At 41.0% G+C, this 22604-nt stretch overlaps 1 protein-coding gene and 1 long non-coding RNA gene across 3 annotated transcripts in view; one reads left to right on the top strand and one right to left on the bottom strand.

Annotated features, from left to right (window-relative positions):
* Positions 1–22604, bottom strand: part of MED4 (mediator complex subunit 4) — a 47049-nt gene that overhangs the window by 21656 nt on the left and 2789 nt on the right. The gene's annotated exons all lie outside the window — the stretch shown is intronic.
* LOC122207231 overlaps positions 8032–22604 on the top strand; it is a 29679-nt gene continuing 15106 nt past the window's right edge. For both annotated transcript variants that reach the window (XR_006196733.1, XR_006196737.1), the window contains exons 1-3: positions 8032–8197; positions 10429–10536; positions 14133–14258. This is a non-coding gene — a long non-coding RNA (uncharacterized LOC122207231). The remainder of the gene's footprint in view (positions 8198–10428; positions 10537–14132; positions 14259–22604) is intronic.

The following is a 22604-nucleotide window of genomic DNA, read 5'->3' as shown; positions in this document are numbered from 1 at the left end:
TGTATGCTGACTCCAAAATTTGTATTTCCCACCCCAACCTGTCCTCTGAATTCAGGCTTGTATGCCCAGTTCTTACTAGATTCTTCTGTTACTGCACAGAGAACCGGTTCAGGTGGGGCTACACTCTGCTGGAAAATCAATATTCGCAAGACAGGTAATGGGGGGAAAGGAAAGTTTACTTTATTCAGAAGCTGGTAACCTAAGACAGTGGGCTAATGTCCCAAACACTATCTTCCCTGTCTAGGTGAAGCTGGACCGTTTTAAAGGGAAAGACTTGGGAAACGGAGGAAGGTGCTCCAGGCGAGAGAAGCAGGTGCCCTGGCGGCTAGTCCGAGGTGGACCTGACCCTGAACAGACTTGCTGACATCAGCCGCAGCCGTTTGGAGATACAGTCAGGACTTACCTTCTGGGGAAGCTTCGTCCTTCACTCCTCTAGGCCAGCAGTCTGCAGGTCTCAAGGCAAGTGGGTTAGTTCTGCTACACACCAGGGAACTTTGGTCAGCAAGCGAGGAGTGTGTAAGACTGAAGCAAGTTAGTCCTTAAGAGCAGCTGGAGGGCTGTTACAGTTCCCACTGGGTGTCTCAAATATATGGGCAAACCCGAATTCCTGATCTACGTCCCCTCTCGCCCAACACACATATCACACTTCTTGCAGCCCCAACCACCCCCCCCCTCCCCAGCCCAGTTGATGGCAGCTTCTTCACTTTGATTTTTCAGGCAAAAGACATAGGGTTTTCCTTGTTTCTCATACATCATGTCCATCAGGAATCCAGATAGTTCTGCCTTCAGGACATGCCCAGAAGTTGTCCATGTCTCATCTTTCCACTTCTTTTTTTTTGATGTTTATTTATTTTTGACAAAGACACAGAGTGTGCATGGGAGAGGATCAGAGAGAGAGGGAGACACAATCTGAAGCAGTTTCCAGGCTCTGAGCTGTCAGCAGAACCTGACGTGGGACTCAAACTCATGAACCTTGAGATCATAACCTGAGCTGAAGTCAGACGCTTAACCAACTGAGCCACCCAGCTGCCCCTCATCTTTCCATTTCTAATCTCAGGTCCACATCTCCATCATGCCTCGGCTGCATTTACTGGGATTGCCTTTGAGCTGTTCTCTCTGCTTCTCCCCTCACATCTGCAGGCACAGCCCTTTCTCAAAGAAGCCCACCTGGCCATCCTTTTTCCTACTTGCAATCTACCCCCACATCCTATACCCTTTCCCCTGCTCTACTTTTTTCCATAGCATTTGTCCTTTTCTAACCTTCTATATAAGTTAGTTGGTGGGGGCACCTGCCCTGAGGGGATACCTCAGTTGGCTGAGCATTCCAATTCAGCTCAGGTCATGATCTCATGGTTTGTGAGTTCAAGCTCTGCCTTGGGCTCTCTGATGTCAGTGCAGAGCCTGCTTCAGATCCTCTGTCTCCTTCTCTCTCTGCCCCTCCCATGCTCATTCTCTCCCTCTGTCTCAAAATAAATAAACTTAAAAAAAAAGTTAGTTGATGTGTGTTTTGCTAATTATCTCTTCTACTGGGATGTAGGCTACATGAAGCCAGAATTTCTGGTCTTTTGCTCAGTGCTATTGCCCCAGTGCCAGAAGGCTGCCTGACAGAGTGGGCACCGATGACTATTATTGGATTTGTTGTTGACAGAGGTGCTAAAATCACCAAAGATGCTGAAAACAAACTGTAGATATCTGTAGTTTTGCCTCTAAATGGTAAAGCCTTATCTTCTGTCTTTTCTGTCCACATTCTCCTTAAGGATTCTCAAAAGCAACTCCAAATATTTATAATATCCTCAACCAGAAATGCAATATTCTGCAGCATAGTAGTAGACGCTGTCATGGTTACTTTGCAACCCAACAAACACTAGTCCGGAAGCTTATTTCCCCAGCCAGTCACCGAAGTAAGTTTGAAGGCTCATGTTCAAGATCACACTCACTAAGAGTGGGGTAGAGAGTCAGACTCAGGCAATTCTCTCCCCGTAGTCAGGCAGTGAGAAAAGGAAAACAGACCAAATACATTCATTAACTGTCTTTAAGAAGCAAAAAACCTTGACATTCTATTTCAGAGCCTTTAATCCCAGGTAAAAATACCACTCAATTCAGGATCAAGCTTCCATCTCAAAAACACCATTTATAGTTTTTGAAACCATGAATTACCTCTCAGAAAGCTACTGGGGGGAAGGGGTGGGTTCCCAGCAATTTGCTGGCTTTTAAGACAGCAATTTCAGTTTTTGTGGGTTTTTTAAAAGGTTTATTTATTTTTGAGAGTGAGAGTGTGAGCAGGGGAGGGGCAGGAGAGAGAGAGAGAGAGAGAGAGAGAGGGAGACAGCGAATCTGAAGCAGTTTCCATGCTGTCAGTGCAAAAGCCCGACGTGGGGCTCAAACCCACAAATCACGAGACCATGACCTAAGCCGAAGTCAGACACTCAACTGACTGAGCCACCCAGGCGCCCCAGCAACATCAGTTTTTAAATCAATTATAAAGCCTCAAATGTGCCGTTTAAACTGCTTTTAACAAGTCAAGTTATCTCTGGTATATCTAACTGGGGCTGCTCTACATCAAGAGAAGTTTCACAGTCTGAATAAAGCCTCTTATCTCCTTCACACCCCTGTCCTAGTTACATCGTGAAACCTTCATCAGAACTCATCCTCCACGTTCCAAAGCACAAAAGCTCCCACTGCCCCAAACTGCTCAGTGTTCGTTAAAATTATCAGCCCCGTGGAAAGCATGGCATTTGTCTTTAACTCCCTACATTCCTGTGCCTTGAGAATAAAAAAACAGGTTAGGTTGCACATCTTATTCCCTTTAAATATTTGTGGTGTGGTTTCAATGGAAAGGCCTTCTGGAATGAACAGACCTTCTGTAAATAAAGTCTCATCTTCTCCCTGAAATTCCCCAGGTGTCTCTGAAAACTAACCGCTTCTCAGTAACTCAATAGAAAGGTGGGCAGCATTACTGGCCTCCTTTCATAGATTCACTTGTTTTTTCAATAAATGTTTACTAAGCTGTGTTTATATGCCAGGGACTATACTAAATGCTGGGCCTGTAAAGGGGAACAAGACAACAGTGGTCAAGGAAGTCTTCCTGGAGGAAGCGAAAGCAGAAACTCCTAAGAAAGCCGATGGGGCAGGAAGACTGGCAGGGATAGAGGAAGGAAAAACTAGAGTAAGGAGTTAATGTCAGATAGAGAATGGTTAAAATATTTCACTGACTTCTTTTTTAAGTATGCTTTTAAGTTTATTTATTTTGAGAGAGAGAGTAAGCATGAGAGTGCGGAGGGGCAGAGAGAGTGAGAGAGAATCCCAAGCAGTCTCTGTGCTGCCACGGCAGAGCAAGAAAGCGATCCTGGGCTTGAACCCACGAAACGTGAGATCGTGACCTGAGCCAAAATCAAGAGGTGGACGCTTAACTGACTGAGCCACCAGGCGCCCCATAACTCAGATGCATCGTGGATTGAATGGTAGACCTCCAAAAAGATATGTCTACATTCCAGAACCTGCAAACGTGACCTTATTTGGAGAAAGGGTCTTCGGAGAATTAGTTAAATTAAGGACCTCAAAATGTGATGACCCTGGGTTATTCAAGCGGACCTTAGATCCAGTGACAAGTGTCCTTATGTGAGACACAGAGAGGAGACCCTGGAAGAAGGGAAGGCCATGTGAGGACAGAGGCAGAGATTAAAGTGATGCAGCCACAAACCAAGGAACGCCCGCAGACACCAGGGCCAGGGAGAAGCAAGGAAGAGCACTGTCCTAGACCCTTCGAGGGAGACAGCTCTGCCAGCGATTTGGGGCTTCTGGCCCAGAATGAATGTCTGTTGTTTTTTAGCTACCCAGTTTATGCCAATTTATTACAGCAGCCCTAGGAAACTAATACAAACTGGTTTGAATGAGTAGACATTCTAAATTAGATTCTGGGGCGCCTGGGTGGCTCAGTTGGTTGAGCATCTGACTTCAGCTCAGGTCATGATCTCACGATTCATGAGTTCCAGCCCTTCGTGGGCTCTGTGCTGACAGCTCAGAGCCTGGAGCCTGCTTCGGATTCTGTGTCTCCCTCTCTCTGCCCCTCCCCCACTCACACCCTGTCTCTCTCTCACTCTATCAAAAATAAATAAACATTAAAAAAAATTTAATTAGATTCTAAGGAAATACAGGTTCATTTCTTCTCATAAGTAAAACAAATTGCTAAGTGTTTCTTGGGTGCCTGAAGATTAATAAACTAAATGCATTAATATTAGCAGCGTCGATTTCTTGTATCATGAGCTAAAACAATTAAAGACATCTTGGGCTCAGGGCAGTGGCGGGGTGGGGGTGAGGGGGTCCTGGGTTGCTCAGTTGGTTAAGCATCCAACTCTTGATTTAGGCTCAGGTTACGATCTCCAGGTTTGTGAGTTTGAGCCCTGTGTCAGGCTCTGCACTGGCCTCTCTCTCATCCTTTCTCTCTCTCTCTCTCTCTCTCTCTCTCTCTCTCTCTCTCTCAAAATAAATAAATAAGCTTCAAAAAGTCTTGTGCTTGGGGCACCTGGGTGGCTCAGTCAATTAAGTGTCTGACTTCAGCTCAGGTCATGATTTCACGGTTGGTGGGTTCAAGCCCTGTTCTGGGCTCTGTGCTGACAGCTCGGAACCTGGTACCTGCTTAGGATTCTGTATCTCCTTCTGTCTCTCTCTTCTTCTGTCTCTCTCTTTCTCTCTCTCATTCAAAGATAAATAAATAAACTTAAGAAATCTTGTGCTCATTAGTAAAAGTCCAGGTTACAGATTAAACGCTGAAAGAGATCTCGGAGGTCATCTGCTCTAGTCTGACCCCAGCCTGTGATTAAACATTTTCTGCTAGAGGAAAGCTAGCTTCCTCAACCATCAGTCATTTTCATTTATTTTGAGCCCAAAGTACATGATGATAATTTTCACACATTGGACCCAAACTGTGTTCTGAGGTCATAAGTAATACATTTAATCTGTCTTTCACAGAACAGGCTGTCAAGGTTTTCTTCTTTATTTTTTTCTTCTCAGTGTGAACTGTATTTATAGAATTAACAAGGGAAAAAGTGGTTATGTTTTCAAATATGTATTTCAAAATCTCAGTTTTAGATTTCAAAATAAAACCTGAATAATTCATTTTTTAAAAAGAGGCTAAATATTATGCTGGATATTTATACATAACCATTATTTTGTTATAGTTTCATTGAGATGCAATTGACATATAATACTGTATAATTGAAGCTATACAACATAATGGTTTGATATGTGTGTATATTAAGAAATGATTACCAGAGTAAGTTTAGTTAACTTCCATCTCTCAAGTTTTTCTCTTAACTATGATTTGTTAATGTTTTTTCTTATTATAAAAAGTATAAAAAATAAAGGCAAACCAAAAGAAAAGCATGTTCATCTTTAAAAATCTAGGAAATATAAAGAAAAAATAAAATCACCTTTTAACCTTCCATTAAGAAACACATATTGTTACCATTTTACTGTAATTTCTTCCCAGCTTTTTACTTTCCATACCAATCATCCCTAGTTCCTTCAGTAGCACCTCATTTAAAAGGGTTTCTAGATGTTTCATTACTCTATCATCTCTTTCACACATTCTAGTTGGTCCTTCATAATATACAGCAACTCAACGTGAAAGTACAGTTTGTCTACAGCTAAATAAAAGGGGACTTTTCTTGTGCTCTCGAGAATCACTGCAGTCAAATTAAAAGATCGGAGCCTTTGCAATATTGTAGACTGCAGTTTAAGTCTTGATTCCATTGACTTATGGCCTCTGTGTTTCAGATTCTCTGTCTACAAATGGGGATAATCATACTCCTTTGAAAGGTTCTCGGAAGACATAAAATAATATATATAAAGTGCTTGTTACATGATATGTGGAAATATTATATGTTATAATGATAGCTAATATTTATCGAGCCAAGTACTGCTGAATGCTCTATAAGTACAATTATTCTCCCTGTTTACAGACAAGGATACTGAGGCCCAGAAAGTTTAGGCAATCTCGCCCAGCTCACACATCTTGGGAGGTGACAATCTGAATTCCAAAACTGTGTTTTTCACCACTATACTATGTTGTACAGCAACTAACATTATAACTGCTTTACTTTCCTCAATGCATCCTAGTATTACAGTAACTTTTTGGAAGTCATGTAATTTTTGCTGATTTATTTTAAGTTTGCAGTTTATTAAAGCAATTCCTAAATGGAAGCAACCAATATATCTTTCAATATGTTGGAAGAGTAATAGAATAAACAAACATTAGTATGTCCATGTAACATGTTACTATTCATCAATAAAAAAGAATGAGTTATCTGGGGCACCTGGGTGGCTTAGTTGGTTAAACGTCCAACTTTGGCTTGATCTTGATCTTATGGTTCATGGGTTCAAGCCCCGAGTTGGGCTCTGTGCTGACAGTGTGGAGCCTGCTTGAGATTCTCTCTCTCCCACTCTCTCTGCTCCTCCTCCACTCTCTCTCTCTCTCAAAATAAATAAATAAACGTTAAAAAAAAGAGCTATCAAGCCATGCAATGACATGAAAAAATATTAAACACATATTGTTAAGTGAAAGAAGTCAGTCTGAAAAGGCTACATTCTGCATGATTCCGTTTATACTACATTCTAAAAGAGGCTTAACACATTGAGATGGGAAACAGATCGTGGTTGCCAGAGGATCAGGAAGTAGGAAGGGTTGAAAAGGTGAAACACAGAGGATTTTTTAGGTGGTGAAACTATTCTATACAATGTTGCAGTGGTGGATACATGACACTATGCTTTTGTAAAAACCCATAGACCTTTACAGCACAAAGAGTGAACCTTAATGTATGCAAATTAAAAAATTATTTAGGAGGTCAGAATACCCTAGGGAATGTGACAAAATCAACTTACTATATTATAAATGTATGAATCAACCTCACTGAAAGGGGTGAGTATAAAACGTGCTGATCTAAGTAACTTTCATCTGTAAGACTAAAGGCAAAATAAATGATATATAAATACTGTAGTCTAGGTAATAAAGTTTTTTCCCAATGGAGTATAGGTTAACAATTCTGAAACTACTATACATGTATGCTGGAATTGAACAGTTAAATAAATAGATGGCAGGTGTGGGAGCCAGATTTCTCCCTATTGGGGTAAGATATTATAAACAAGCAAGGTGAGAAGGCTAGAATAATCCATGTGGTAGTGGATTAGAGTTGGACACATCAGTATGAACTCATGTTTACTTAATGGAGATACAGATAGTTACAAAGAGAAATATTTATATATGTGTGTGTGTGTGCATATATATCCTGATTAGTACATACACATATATTTCCTTGATCCATCTTCTTGAGAGGGCCTAGAAGCAACAATCCCTGTCCCCTCATAGCAACAAGCACACTTAGGGTCTTGATCTTGGTTCTTGGTTTCTAATACCATTCTTCATTTCCTTGGAGAAATGGCTGATTTGAGCACTGGGACAAGAAATATACAAGATGAACCTGGGGCATCTTGTAGCTCCAGCAAGTAAGAAATGTTAAAAGAAAAAAATCTACAATGGTGGGGTATGTCAAAGGGTCATCAGGGCCAATGAAAGAATTCCTAATGATGAAAGGTAGAACAATCTGAATAACAAAATAAATAACACAGTGCTGAATCATAACCTAAAATACAAAATAAGTATCCATGAGTACATGCTGATGTAAATAAGTGATTGGATAAATCAATAAATTGGGGAGAATAGACAAATCTCTCATGTAGAATTCTACATAATTTATGTAGGTGCTCAACACACAAGGAGTTGGTGCATAAACTCCCTGCTCCCCCAAATGTATGCTGCTCATGGTAACTTTCTTCCAAAGAGTGCAGTATGTATGGAAAGGGTAGGGGAAGAAACCTTACAGTGGAGAAATCTAACAAATACTACCTCAGCCATGTGATCAAAATTAATATCAACAGAAATAAGTCAATCATAAGTATCCTTGATATGTGATGAGAATAGCACTTTACTGTTCTGGTCTTCCTCCAAACTCATAATCTCATCAGACAAATCCCAACTGAGGAACATTCTACAAAGCAGCTGACTTCTCCAAAATGTCAAGGTCATCAAAACCAAGGAAAGTCTGAGAAACTGGCGCAATCAAGAGAAGGAGCCCTAGGAATCATGACAACCAAATGTAACGTGGTATCCTGGATGGATTCTGGAACAGAAAAAGAATACGAGGTAAAAACTAAGGAAATCTGAAGAAATCATGGGCTTTAGTTAATAATAATGTATTAGAATTGGTTCATTAATTTTGACAAATGAACCATATTAATACGTCAATAATAGAGGAAACTGGTGTAGAGTATATGGGAATCTCTCTACTATCTTCATAATTTTTTCTGTTAGTCTAAAACTATTCTAAAATATAAGTCTATTTTCAAAATTCTGATGTTTTTCAGGCAAACTACCATTAAACCATGTTAAATTGCTCAACGATGTTTACAATATTATAATTTATATAATTGTTGCTCGGGGAAGAACAAAGTAGGATATTAATATCATAATCCCTTGCTATACAACTGTTAGTTTTTATAGTAGTTTCTATTCTCTTTCTTCTCTTAATCTCTTACAACAATTCTTCATTTATTTTTCCAAAAGTTCCAACTTATCAGGAAGTTTTCATGCCCCTTTTTTTTCTGGAAGCCTTGCCTCCTAGAGTCCTCTGGGTCCAGTGAGGATGATTTTGTGAGAGGCTAATTTACTGTTGTGCAGGCATATAGTCTTCTGGTGATATAACCTGATTTGAGGATAGAATTTAAGGTAGTTGGAAGAAGGAATGAATTGCATACACTGTAAATGTTCTTTTCTGTTTTTCTCTGCTAGTGTTTGCTGAATAAAGTCAATATAGTTCCAATCCAAAGCAAAGATATGTGATGTTTCAGTTAGCCCCAATAGCTTTAGTGCCTTTAAGAATCTTCTGGGATGCAGCAGCCATCATTCAACAAATCAATGCAGCTGGGGTATGGTCAATTAACCAAATACAAATCCACCTAATTATACCTTTACCCACATTGCTTCGGTTGACACACAAGGCATCCATAATAGATCGTGCCAAATTCATGAACTTCAAATACAATATTTAAAAAAAGTCTTCTACGTTTAACATTCTTAAACAACAACCAAAATAAATAAATAAATAAAAGTTTGAGGACAAAAGAACTTTGTTTTGCATGGAATAACACATGTTTAAATTTGTCCTCATGAATGTTGGCCATGTCTTTTTAATTTCATATAACCACTACCTACCACATAGTAAAGGTTCAGCATTTTTATTGAAGTTGGTTGACTTTCCTCACATCTTAATGTGAAGATCAGTTTTACATTCATTTTAACTTTTGTTTTCTCTGAGATCTAAATATTTATTTTGGCTAGATTGAGGGAGATTTCCCAGAAAACTTTCCTTTTTGGCTGCTAGAAAGTTAGTTCCCTTCCTGTCTCTAACTGTGGACACAATTCAGAAAAGATTAACTATAATCTCCATGCTGCCGGTTTGTTTTTCATTTCCTTGCATTTCAAATCCTGTTCATTTTCGTGTGTTAGCCTCTCACACGATACGCAGATGCCTGATAAATGTTTACTGATTTGATTTAATTTAGAAAAACACCTTGTGAGAGCTAAACACTATAGTTCAATTGGCAAAATTGGCCTCAGATCACCTTAATCTTGTCTCTCTGAATGTTTATCGCAATCCAAAAAGTACTGTATGACCCTGTGTGCAAATGAGTCACTGTATCCCCTGCAAAAGCAGAGATAAATATTGAAGTGCCAGGAAATGAAGAATTGAACCCACCTCAAAACCACCAAATTCCCAGACCATTTATATTCCCTTAGTATAATGACATCATCATTCTTTCCCATTTTTCCATTTACTTTCAAATTCATCCATCCTCGTATTATCTGATTTTGACCCCAACCAGAGATTTTTCCCATTAAAGACATAAGGATGAGTTTCCTGCTAAGTGTTTGAATAAAAGCAATGAGGTTAAAGGAGGTATCTTGGCACTCATCAGGACAGAACAGTGGCTTCTTTGTCTTTTCAGATCCTCTGGTGCTTGGCCCTTGCCTCTTCTTGGATAACTTGTTGCTCTTTGACATGCTGGGCTTCGGCCAGGTCTGGTCCTCCAACCAACCCACAAGTTATTCCCTTCAGGCTGCCCCAAGCCAGCAGTGAGCACAGTGACTCTCTGTCCTCAGCAATCAGGCTTCCAGAGACTGGCCTGCCCATTTTGTGAATCTAACACCTGATATAAAATTTCTAATTACAGACACCAATTTCTCCCTCCTAGGAGATCTGAAAATGCAAGCTCCACTCTTTGTTAGGCCCTTTTATTTTCATTGGAAAGCCCCTGCCAAACGTTGGCCACATTTCACTCTGTCTGATCCATGCTTTTTTATCTCTTCTCAACCAGACAAACGCATAATGCTTCATTTGCTGGATGACCAGGCAATCCATTTCCAAGATCGGCTTGTACACAATGCTCCTGTTGGGCCAATGTGCTGTGCACAGCGCTCCAAAGGTATTTCTTGGGCTCTGGCGGGACTACTGTGTGGTTCCTCAACAAAGGCCTTACAATTTCTGAGTGAATTTAGATCATTCAGTTTTAGCTGCATCGGTGGTTCTTCCCTGAGTCTTTAGACACCAGTCCTGCTGTGGGTGTAATGCTGGATTTAGAGGTGAAATGGTGGAATTGTGGAACATAAACATTTGACAAGTGACCATTCTGACAGAGGCATATTTAAATCTTTTGCAAAATTATGTCTTTTTGGTTTGCTTGCATCCTAAGATATTGGTCAGTCAACTCTACAGCCACAGTCCTACTGGAGAGCCTGGCCCCTGTCGGTGCCTTAAGTACAGTGAGATGGGGAGAAGTCCAGGGATTATAAAGCTCCAACTAATCCTCTTTCTTATTCCAAGTAATACTTGATATTCACACGGTTTCTGTAGGGTATGCATGCATCCCAGGGACCTGGGTAGTACTCACAATGGCCCCAGGCAGTAGGGAAAAAGAGACTGCTGAGGTCTGACACTGCCCTGGGCTGTCGGTACAAGACAAAGGGTCAAGGTCAGAAGGGATCAGAGAGAGACGAGGAATCCTGGACTAGTCTGCAGGGAAGAGCAGATAGTGCACAGGCCTCTGTCAGGGACAGTTGGCAAACATTTGGCTAGACTGTCTCCTTCTCGCATTTCTTTCAGGAAATAATACAGTAGTGGAAAACTGAAGAGGGTTAGATTAAAAAAAAAAAAAATCTTGTGTCAACTCTGGGCCCAGGCCTTCCTGTTCATTCATTCATTCATTCATTCAGTGATATTTTTTGTTTTAATTAACTTATTTATTTATTTATTTTTGAAAGAGAGCGCTAGAGACAGCACATGTGCAAGTGGGGGAGGGGCAGAGAGAGAAGGGGACAGAGGACCCTAAGCGGGCTTCACGCGCACAGCGGAAAGCCCAATGTGGGGCTTGGACCCATGAACGGTGAGATCATGACCCAAGTTGAAGGCAGACACTTAACTGACTGAGCCACCCAGGTGCCCCCATTCAGTGATTTATTGAGCAGTGATAGTAAGTACTGTTCCAGATTCTTACAATACAGCAGAGGATGAACCAAATAAGTTCCCTGCCCTTTTAGAGCTCACCTTCTAAATGGGGATGGAAGAAAATTAATGAGCAAACATGCCAGATAATTTTAGTTTATGATAAATATTATGAAGGAGTGGGGGCCATTTTACATAGAGTGGCCAGTGAAGGCCTCTCTGAGGAAGGTGATATTTTAGGTAAGAGCTAAAGGATAAAAAGGGGGACCTCACCATGCAGCAATCTAGGGAAGATAGTTCCAAGCAGAATGAACAGCAAGTACAAAGGGGCTGTTTCCTAACACCTGGAATTATATGAGGCCCTGAGGAGGCTGGAGCATAGTGAGTGAAGCAGTGGGTTCGATGAGCTGAGCGTGTCACACAGAGGCCTCATCATGTGTCCCGTAGAGCTTTTGCAGGTCATGCAGTGAGTTAGTATTTTAGTTTTGTTACAATGGGAGTGTAGAGGGCAGTCATTAGGTTGCTTTAAGGTGAGCGTCACAAGATTCCAACAACCTAGGAGTCATTTGATCTTCAAGGTCACAGAGACAAATCAGATTTTGAGTAACTGTGTTAAACATTTCAATCATGTTGTCTATCAGGATTACAGCCCCTACGAAGGGAAGCTTCTCTTCTGACAGATCTGCTTAAGATATATCAATTAGAACAAAGGTACATCCAACAAAGTCATGAACTGCCCCTGCTCCCAATATCTAATAGTATCAGTGACCTAAGGTTGGGCCACACTCATTTGTCATCTTTTTTTTTTGAGAGACAGAGGGCACAAGTGAGCAAGAGGCAGAGAGAGAGGGAGAGAGAGAATCCCACGAGGGGCAGAGAGAGGGAGAGAGAGAAGTGGGGCTCATGTTCACCCAAAGTGGGGCTTGTGCTCACCTGATGTAGGACATGAACTCGTGAACCATAAGATCATGACCTGAGTGGAAGTCAGATGCTTAAGTGACTGAGACAGCCAGGTGCCCTTTATCAAATATTTATGAAGTGACTGTTATGTGCCAGGGATATAATGGTGAGCAAAACAGACACCTTCCTTGCTACCCTCAAGCTTACACTCTACCTAGAAAGACTGACAATTAAATAGGCAAACATAAGTTATTTTGCTAAGATAGGGAAAGTGCAGTGCTATGGGAGCATATAACAGCATAGTCAAGTAACCTGATCAAGGAAGTCTTCCTGGAAGAAGTGATGTTTAAGCTGAGAGCTGAAGACTAAGTAAGAGAAGTCCAGTTCTAGAAGAGGAAGAGCTTTCCTAATGAAGGAACAGCATATAACCAGAGGTGAGAGAAAACATAGCATATTTTAAGCAACTTAAATAATTTCAGTATGATGGGAGGTAGAGTACAAGATTGAGAAGTAAGAAATGAGGCTGGTGAGGTACCTAGGGACCAGGTCATGAGGCTACAACATGAAGTGTATTATAAGAATGTTAAGGGGCGCCTGGGTGGCTCAGTTAGGTTAAGCAGCCGACTTCGGCTCAGGTCATGATCTCGCGGTCCGTGAGTTCGAGCCCCGCGTCGGGCTCTGTGCTGACAGCTCAGAGCCTGGAGCCTGTTTCAGATTCTGTGTCTCCCTCTCTCTGACCCTCCCCCGTTCATGCTCTGTCTCTCTCTGTCTCAAAAATAAATAAACGTTAAAAAAAAAAAAAGAATGTTAAAATATCTGTACTTTATCGTGTAAGCAATGGGAATTCTCTGAAGTGTATGGAAAATGGATTGGGAGGGGAGGAAGACAGTGGTAGTAAAATCATCGTAGTAATTCAGGTGAGAAATGGTAGTCATTTGACCAATCGTAGTCGTAGAGATGGAGGAAAGTTGACTGATTACAGATACCTTTATCCACAGCTTGAAAAGATAACCTGGCATCAACTCTCTTTGTGAAAAATTAAGGAGAGAGAGAGAATGAAATTAACACAGAGAAAAGCCAAAGAGGCCGTGATAAATTGTGTAAGCCAGATTTATAAGGCGGTAAGGATATGTAGATGCTGTGAGGAAAAGGAAAGGTATGCAGAGTACAGGGAAAGAAAAGGGTAGTGGGAAAGAAGAGTACATGTGGCCCATGAGAGAGGGAGGGGAGTGAGTGTCAGTCCCTAGCAGCCCAGCTCCTGACAGTTTTCCAGGTTCAATTCCCAAAAGGTTCAGTCAGCTTTATCCTGTGCTCTGTTCATAAATTCCCATGATTTCTGTCTCCCTTATTGCTGCATCGAAAGGATCCTACCCCTGCTCCATTACACAAGCTAGTTTGATTGAGTTTTATTTCTTGCAACTTAAGGAATTTGAATAAAACAGTAATGGTTATACAAGTGAATTCTTCAAGAAGTGAATTAATTAAAACGGAATGCAAATTAATGCAGTTATAATGAAAAATATAACTCCTGAGTGATCATAGATGTTCGGGTTTACAGATCAACTACTTTTCAATGTGGTTAGTCCAGCTACGATCCAGAAGTAGCTTCAAGAGCATAGATTCAGAACAAAAAGTATTGAATGGCCTCATGTCTAATGGACCCGTTTCTCTCCCACTCAGTCTCTAGGGGGTGATGCTGAACGGCAAGAAACCACTTCTGAGGCAAGACAGCACAAACCCTGAGGTGGTTACTCTTGGAAGATGTGGCAAAAGAACCTGGAAGAGAAGCTACCTCCTGGTGAAGAGGTAAAGAGCCAGGGGGAAGTGAAGGGATGACGGAAACCCAGGTTGATCAATCATGTTGGACATCAGGAAGATGGGGCGGAATGGGACAAGGCTCCCAAGTGTGATGACCATTGGGAGATCAGTTTGGCTGGGTACAGTACAAGAAAATTAAGCAACCTATCATGTTTCAGGCCTTGTGTAGGAGCAAAACAAATGATGATCTGGCCCATGTTCTCAGGGACTTACAGTCTAGTGAGAAACACAGACATGTACACAGGTAACATAAGGTGGAAAGGGAGAAGACAGGTAAGCACAGGTGTTATGGGTTTACAAAGAGGTTCAAGATATAACAGCTGAGCTCAGACATAAAGGTCAAGTCATAGTTACACAGCAATGTGAGGAAGAGCAAAATTACAAGTGTATTTGAAGGACCTGAAGTACCAGAAGCAGGCTGTATTACTAGAATGTAAAGAGAAAAGTAGGGAATAGCAGAAGAAAAGTCTGGAGGGTTAAAGGAAAGTCATATCATGAAAGACATTTTTATTTCCAAGACTTAAAAACAAAATGGTAAAAGTTTTTTTCAACAAAAATGTTTTCCCAACTGCAAAAATGAGTACACTAATTATATCTTCCAATTATAAAAACAAAAACAAACCCCCAAAAACTAGAAACATAAGGAAACTGACAAAACACCATTATAATATAGCCATTGGTAAGTAGATTTTTAAATTCCAAATACCAAATAAACACAAAATAACATTCTATGGAAAAATTTAATCAAGCTCAATTTAGTAGAAACATGTTAGGATATGGACACTACAAAAGGTGAATATAGACCTTTCTCTTTGTGAGATAGAAACAAGCACCATATATTCTTTTCTATTTTGATGAAGCATCTACTAATATGGGTCATGTATTTAGCTACAAAGAAAATCTTAACAAGAGATCCTAGAGATTTTATAAAGTTTTTCTGATTGGATTCAATTAAGCTAGAAATCAATAAAATTTGACTTGGTTTTATAAGAGGTCACCGAGTGCTTTTTAAGCAAGAGAGCAACACAATCATGTAGCAAATGGGTTGGAGGGGAGTTGGGAGAGACAGGAGGAAGGAAACCAGGTAAAGAAATATTGCAACAGTCCCAGGAAGCAGTAATGTGGGTCTGAAACAAGATAGGAAGAGTGGGGAATGAAAAGGAGTAGACAACTTCAAATATATTTAGTAGATAAATAACAAGGGCTGACTAACTGAATTTAGATGAAAAGGAAGTGTGGGTAGGGGGATGGAGAAGAGTTAAATGATTAAATTAGGTGGTGATGTGGGGAAGGTAGTATCATCAATTTAGATGAAAAAGACATGAGAAGGAACAGGTCTGGAGAAATGGGGAGTTCATCTTTGAGCTTGATGAATTTGAGGAACATGGCCCAAAGTCCAGTTTAAGGATACAAAGAGAACTATATACATTGCTATTACCAGGATGATTATTCTTTTTTTGTAGAAATTCAGAAGCTCCTCTTCTATTTGGTGCCCAGAAGGGAATGAGAGTGGCTTATCAAGAGTACTTAGTAGAACTTTCACCACCTACTTCTTACACCCAGGAACAATTAAGACAGGTTTAGGAGTATCTTAGATGGGACAGAATGAAATCTTGCCATTTGCAACAACATAGATAGAATTAGAAAGTATTACGCTAAGTAAGTCAGTCAGAGAAATACAAATATCATATGATTTCACTCATTTGTGGAATTTAAAATACAAAACAGATAAACATAAGGGAAGGGAAGCAAACAGAATACAAAAACAAAGAGGGAGACAAACCATAAGAGACTCTTAAATACAGAGAACAAACTGAGGCCTGCTGGAGTGGTCGGGTGGAGGGTGGACTAAATGGGCAAGGGGCGTTAAGGAGGACACTTGCGATGAGCACTGGGTGTTATATGTAAGTGATGAATCACTAAATTCTATTCCTGAAATCATTATTAGACTATATCTTAACTAACTTGGATTTAAATTTAAAAAAAAAAAAAAAGACGGGGCAAAAAATGTCCAATCCAATTGGGAAGATAATACTAAGGACTATATAGCCAGTGCCACAAATGTCCACTAAAGCAATTGTCCACTATTGGAAGAGGAGGCAGGCTGTATGTGAAATAAGAATGGCCTTACTTTTAATAAGTCATGGGGAAACACCCCCCCCCCCCCCCCGCCACACACACACCACATACACAAAGTCCTAGGAGACACAGAAGTCTTTAGGGTGCGGGATGGATCATAAATAATGGCTCACAGATAGGAATAAGCTGAGAGGTGGGAGGGAGCCGTGGAAGTCTCAGGACGCAGAGGAGCACGCTGGGGAGCAGAAGGGAGAGAGAGGGAACCCAAAGCATGGAAAGGAGTTGGAGCTCATCAGGGCAGACAAAGGGCGATGTGGCAAAGACTGTGTCAAGAAGCTAGTGTTACTTCATGGCTCTTGTGTAAATTAAAGCCATTAAAATTAATTTTGCCCTGTGAATTTTCCTGAGAATTTCTCTACACTTCTTTGGATAATTGATATCCAAGACCAATGAGGTTCAAGAGAAACTTTTATCTAACACGGACATAAAGATAAAGCCTTACTTTTTGTTTTCACATTTGAGGATTAAAGGATTTTGAGTACTTGAGGGGGCTTAGTAAGTGTTGATTACAATGATTTAGAAAATCCTTAGGGCGTCAAGTGGTGACGCAGCATAAGCCTTCTCAGAGAGTGTATTTAACACTTACAGGCCCAAAGTCACGTGGTACAGAGGGCATGGCCAGGGAAGAGACAGACCTGCTTGGCCAAGTGGTCTCAAGAAAATGATATGATCTGTTTCATCTGTGGTTTTCTAGACTGTAAGATAGGAATTGTAATTTCTTCACTTATTCACCAAGTGTTTTATGAGTGCCCACTATGTACCAACTACTGCTCTACCTGCCTTGTAATATTATTTTGAGAGTTAAATGAAATAATATAAATGAAAATACCTAGCATAGTGTCTAGAATCTATCAGGTTCTAATTATATTCACTCTTCTAACCAAGAGGATTTTTGGGGTATCTGAGTCATTATTGGGTCAGGCCAACAAAGGGCCAAGACACTCAGGGTGTTTGTTACACATATCAGGGTGTTTTGTGGAGCAAAAGAATTGACTGAATTGTGAATCAAGAATGTGAAGACCTTTAATACATTTTTGAAGCAGTAGGATGGAGGGCAAAATGTTGCCTTCAGGGAAGTGAAGCAGGTCTAAGCCATGGTTATTCTAGGAAGCCTGTAGAGGGTGTGATGGAGCACCAAGTTAAGATCCATTGGAAATATGAATGTTCTCCTGGGTCTAGAACATTTAGAAAGAACTACAAGGTAGTTTGTTTCATCAACATGTTCAGAGTTAAGGTGCATGACAAAATAATTGTTCTGAGACATCTTTAACTGTAAACACTGCAGTGCACCCACTGAAGCCTAGAAAGTGAATTTGCAATTCAGGATAAATATTTTGAATTGACTGGATAAGGGCCTTGATAATGCAGACATTCGTGTTTTCCAGTGCTTCAAAGCTTCAAGTAATTCATTTGAAAAAAAGAAAGGAAGAAAGCTGATCCAAGCTGCAAAACATGTTTTCTCTCAGTATTACTTTTGCTTCTGAAGTGGGCTGGTTTCATTATCAAAGGGTGTGGCATTTTCCACTTGTCTTTTATAAACTGAACTTTAGCCCAGACCCTGAAGAGCCTAATGAGGTTGGTCAGAGGTCACAATGAGATGGAATATGCCTGACCCAAAGAGAAAATGGAAAGATCAAGGCCATTTGCAGGTGCCCCCTTAGTGCTCAGAAAGGCCATCACATTACTTATAACAATGTGTGATTAACTGTAACTGCCCTTAAGGAGCTTCTAGTCTATTGGAAAAGATTGAGAGATAAATGGGCAGTTACACCCTTTGATACACCCTGTCCATGGAGTAGCAATCCTGAGAGGCAATGGCTCTATCTATTTGACATAGACTTCGTTATGGGTTTCTTGGGCCACTGAGCAGTCCTCATAATGGATAGACTTGTGGGGGAATGAGGGGTGGAGGAGATTTGGGAATGCAGTCAGTGTGGCCTTGCTTGCAAGCTTCAGTGTGGCAGTGGTGAGTTCCAGAGAACCATTTGTTGCTATTGAAGGATTTGGTCAGGTCACCCACAGCAAAACCTGTATCCCTCCACGGCAACTCAGACACTGACAAAATGGAATAATAAGAGAACAGTAATCCGTTGATCCCTCCAAGAAATGGAGAAATGGCCTCCTCATGAAGGCCCCTGCAGACCTGTAAGCAGCCATGAGGGGGCAGTCTCCAAAAACAGCATGCCCAGGAACTGAAAGAGCTGGGGGTATGGAAGGCCTGCAGTTCCCCTCCCTGAGCAATGCTGACCTTTGGGAGGAGGTTGTGCCATAAGAAAGGTCATCGGATAACAGAGTCTTTGCCATTCTCCTGGCCTGTGGAACTTGGGAACATAGATAGACTCTCAACTAACTGCATGGAAAACAGCCCTGGGACTCTCTTACACAAGGGTACCCCTTGGTAGATGATTCACACAAATGCCAAGCTTATAATTCATACGTTCATCAAGGGGGGTATGTTGGAGAGGAGGGCCAAACATACCATACAAAGGGAAAGCTTGATTTGTAGAAGATTATTCTGCAGCAATTGCCTCTATTAAGGAGGTAACAGAGCAGGGTGTTTAAAGAGCATGGACTTGGGAGCTAAATGCTAGGGTTTCAGGCTTGACCTGATTTCTTTTTCTCTGAGACTTTGAGCAAGTTTCCTCATCTCCTAAGTCTCTGCTTCTTCATCTGTTGAAGGGGATAATAAGGGGACCTATGTCACAGAGTTGTTAAGACTAATGTGAATAATCCAAGTCAATGCTGGCATATAATACATACTTGATAAATAGCATACGTATAAAGTATGACCTGACTTATAAAATGTGAATCATAACCTATTTGTCCAAACATAAGCAAGATTTCTACTTAATTGCTCATAGAGTAGTAACTGGTCATGGGGTGGTGATTGGAAAAGATGAACTGGGACACAAATCAAAAGCATATTCTGCGATATGCCCTTTTTTTCTAAGATGCTCAAAAATCCCTCACTGATCTAAAGTTTTTATGGAACATAGTTTGGAAACCATTGCGTTATTGGACCAAAAATAAAAGCTATATTTCCTAGGGGCACCTGGCTAACTCAGTCAGTGGAGCATGTGACTCTTGATCTCAGGGTTGTGGGTTCTGGCCCCATGATGGGTATGGAGAGTGCTTGTAAAATAAAATCTTAAACAACAACAACACTGTATGTCCTAAACTGATTATAGTGAGGTCAGGCATACTTCCCACTTGTGCTAGAATAACCAGAGGCAACATTTAAAGTTGGGCCTGCTGAAGGCGTTCCTTCTAACGCTTGGTGTCTATGCCAACAAGTGTGATCTTGATTTTATTTGAAGGGTTTATGACTGACAGTGTCATGGGAAACAGTTAACAAGAGACCAGCTTCAAGGAAATAAAAATCTGTTATTTGGGGGGCACCTGGGTGGCTCAGTAGGCTAAGTGTCTGACTCTTAGTTTCAGCTCCAGCCATGATCTCCCAGTTTGTAGGTTTGAGCCCTACATTGGGCTCTGCACTGACAGTGTGGAGCCTGCTTGGGATTCTCTCTCTCCCTCTCTCTGTCTCTCCCTCTCCCTTGCTCACTCCTACTGTCTCTCTCAAAATAAATAAATAAACTTAAAAAATCCATTATTTGGAGCTACTGTGAATATACACAGAATCTTTTAAAACATGAATAATAGGACATTGGTGAGATAGTGAGTAAAAAATTTAAGTGCCTGTGTATTTCATATACTAATACAAATGATATTATTTTAAACAAAGGACATAAAAAGCAGGTGAGAAAACTTTGACTAAGAAACTAACCACCTCGAATTTGCCTAGTGTTCTAAGAACTGACCAGGGCTTTTGTTAAGTTGCTTAAGTCATTTAAACATGTGATGTGAACTGTAATTTCTATTTATGTTAAGAAAAAGGCTCTGAAATGTAGATCGTCATTCAAGGATGACTAGAGGTTAAATCTGAGATTCATTAATTTTTAAGGCTTGTGGTTTTCAGATATTACCTCTGGGTGGTGACATTGAGGGAAAGGCCTGGGGGAAAGTTATCCCTGGCTTCTGGGAGTTCTTTGTCTCACATCTACCCTCCCCTGGGGTCCCTTCTCCTCTCCATTCCTCAGCCTTAGTCTCCCCCATGTAGCAAAGGGTTAGGAGTTGAATTTCATGTATTTAATTACACATGCCTGGCAGGAAAAATGCCGTGGACAAGGCTGTGACCAAATGATAAGGCTACAAACAGCGACTAATTAAGAACGCCAAGCATATGTGAACAGTTTTGTTATTTCAGAATAGAGATTAATAAAGTTAATGTTTTAGGGGCACCTGGGTGGCTCAGTTGGTTAAGCTCCGACTTCGGCTCAGGTCATGATCTTGCAGTTCGTGGGTTCGAGCCCCACATCGGGCTCTGTGCTGACAGCTCAGAGCCTGGAGCCTGCTTCGGATTCTGTGTCTCCCTCTCTCTCTGCCCCTCCCCCACTTGTGTTCTGTCTCTCTCTATCAAAAATAAATAAATGTAAATAAAAAAATAAAAAATAAAATTAATGTTTTATATATTTAATAATGCAAACTCTATATTATTATGCCAGTAGACAATCAGGCATAACTGGTATATGCAAATTTTACTTTCGTAGCTTAACTCTTCTCACTTTTGGTCCTCACAATAGTACCATCATGGCAAAGCAGGGTTGGGACAAAGAGAACCAAGGCCAGAAGTGGCTGATGGAGCAGAAGACTCGTGAAAACAGGCCCTGCATTCCTGGCATTTAAAGGTCTTGGTCTAAAGTGAGAGGAAAGAAGGATAAAATACTAAGGGTGAGGAAAGGGAAAGTTGTTCGTGTTGAGATAGGAAGGAACAGAATAGGGATGGAGAGGGATTTTAGAAGAAGGAAGGGGTTCTGGTCAAGTAGGTAGACCTGCTCTTTAGCAGAAAAGGGGCCTGGTAAATACTTGAGCAGGTTCCTTCAGATATCTTTGAGGCTAATTGAGATTTTTCGTTCTCATCTCCCACTTTCCCCTACTACCTCAAAACATTTGTGGTACCCCAACTTCCTGAAACAGGGAATCAAGTTTTTCATTCCACAATTGGAGACAATGCTTGATAAGCAAACCAGCTGGTCTCCCTAAAATGTTAATAGCTGATACTGGATCCTTTGCTATTTTGATGGGAAGAGGAAGTAAGAGAATGCGAAAGCCCTGGAATGAAAAGGCTTCCCAGAAAAGGAAAGGAAGCATATTAAATAACAAGAGAAACAACTAATATTTATTGAGTACTTATGTGCCAGGTTCTGTTCTAAGTGCTTTACCTGAATTAGCATATTTGATCCCCACAGCACCCTGTCTGAGGTACATACTATTACTAATCACCATTTTACAGATGATGAAACTGAGTCATAGAGAGGTTAAGAAACTTGCCCAGGGTCATACTGGTAGGATCAAGGTTCGAACGTTGGCATTTCTAGTCCTAGCGTCCATACTCTTGGCCATGGCTGAAAGAAAATTGGCTCAGAGAGGGGATGTCCCAGGAAACAAAACTTCCCTACATGAATGATGTTGTCTGAAGTCAGCTGGTTTTCTTCCAAGCATTAGGGATAAAGAGGAGTCCAGGCAGAGGTGCTTTATCTTGCCACAGATGCTGTCTCTGCCCCTCAAAGGAACACCGGCAGAGGTTGTTACTACATCCCACCCTATGGAACATTGTGATACGCTCTTGGTCCCATGTGTGTACTGTTTTGCTGCTTGAATTAGTGATCCCGTTGCAGTTATTTAAGCTTTCTGTGCATTGGAGTCCACATTTGGAAATGGGGTTATTTCCACTTGTCAGCTCTCTGACTCAGAGGAATGCAGAGGGCTAATGGGCTGATACACACAAAGTGCTTTGAGCCATGAACCAGGACTGACTGAACTTTTAGAGAACACTATGACTTGCCAGGGGTATTTAAACTGACATAAATGTTAGAATATTCTCCTAGTAGATACTTTGGATGTTCTTGGTTAAGCTGCCTGGTCCACCATGACTGCCTAAGTTCTTCTCTAGACTTTCACACTGAGCAGTGCTAATGGAGAACTATCTGGTGGACCTACGCAATGCCTGTATAGTCTGGGGTTGTTCAAATTATGTAGAGATAAGGATTCCTAATTCAAAATAAGAATCTTCAAGCCAGGACCTTGAAAGCCATTGCTTATCAAAAAAGATAAAAAAGAACTGGACCCATTCCAAGG

Source organism: Panthera leo, chromosome A1 (genome assembly GCF_018350215.1).
Source record: "Panthera leo isolate Ple1 chromosome A1, P.leo_Ple1_pat1.1, whole genome shotgun sequence".
Lineage (NCBI taxonomy): Eukaryota > Metazoa > Chordata > Mammalia > Carnivora > Felidae > Panthera > Panthera leo.
Note: the sequence above shows the minus strand (reverse complement) of the source record. Positions and strands in the feature narration are given on the sequence as shown.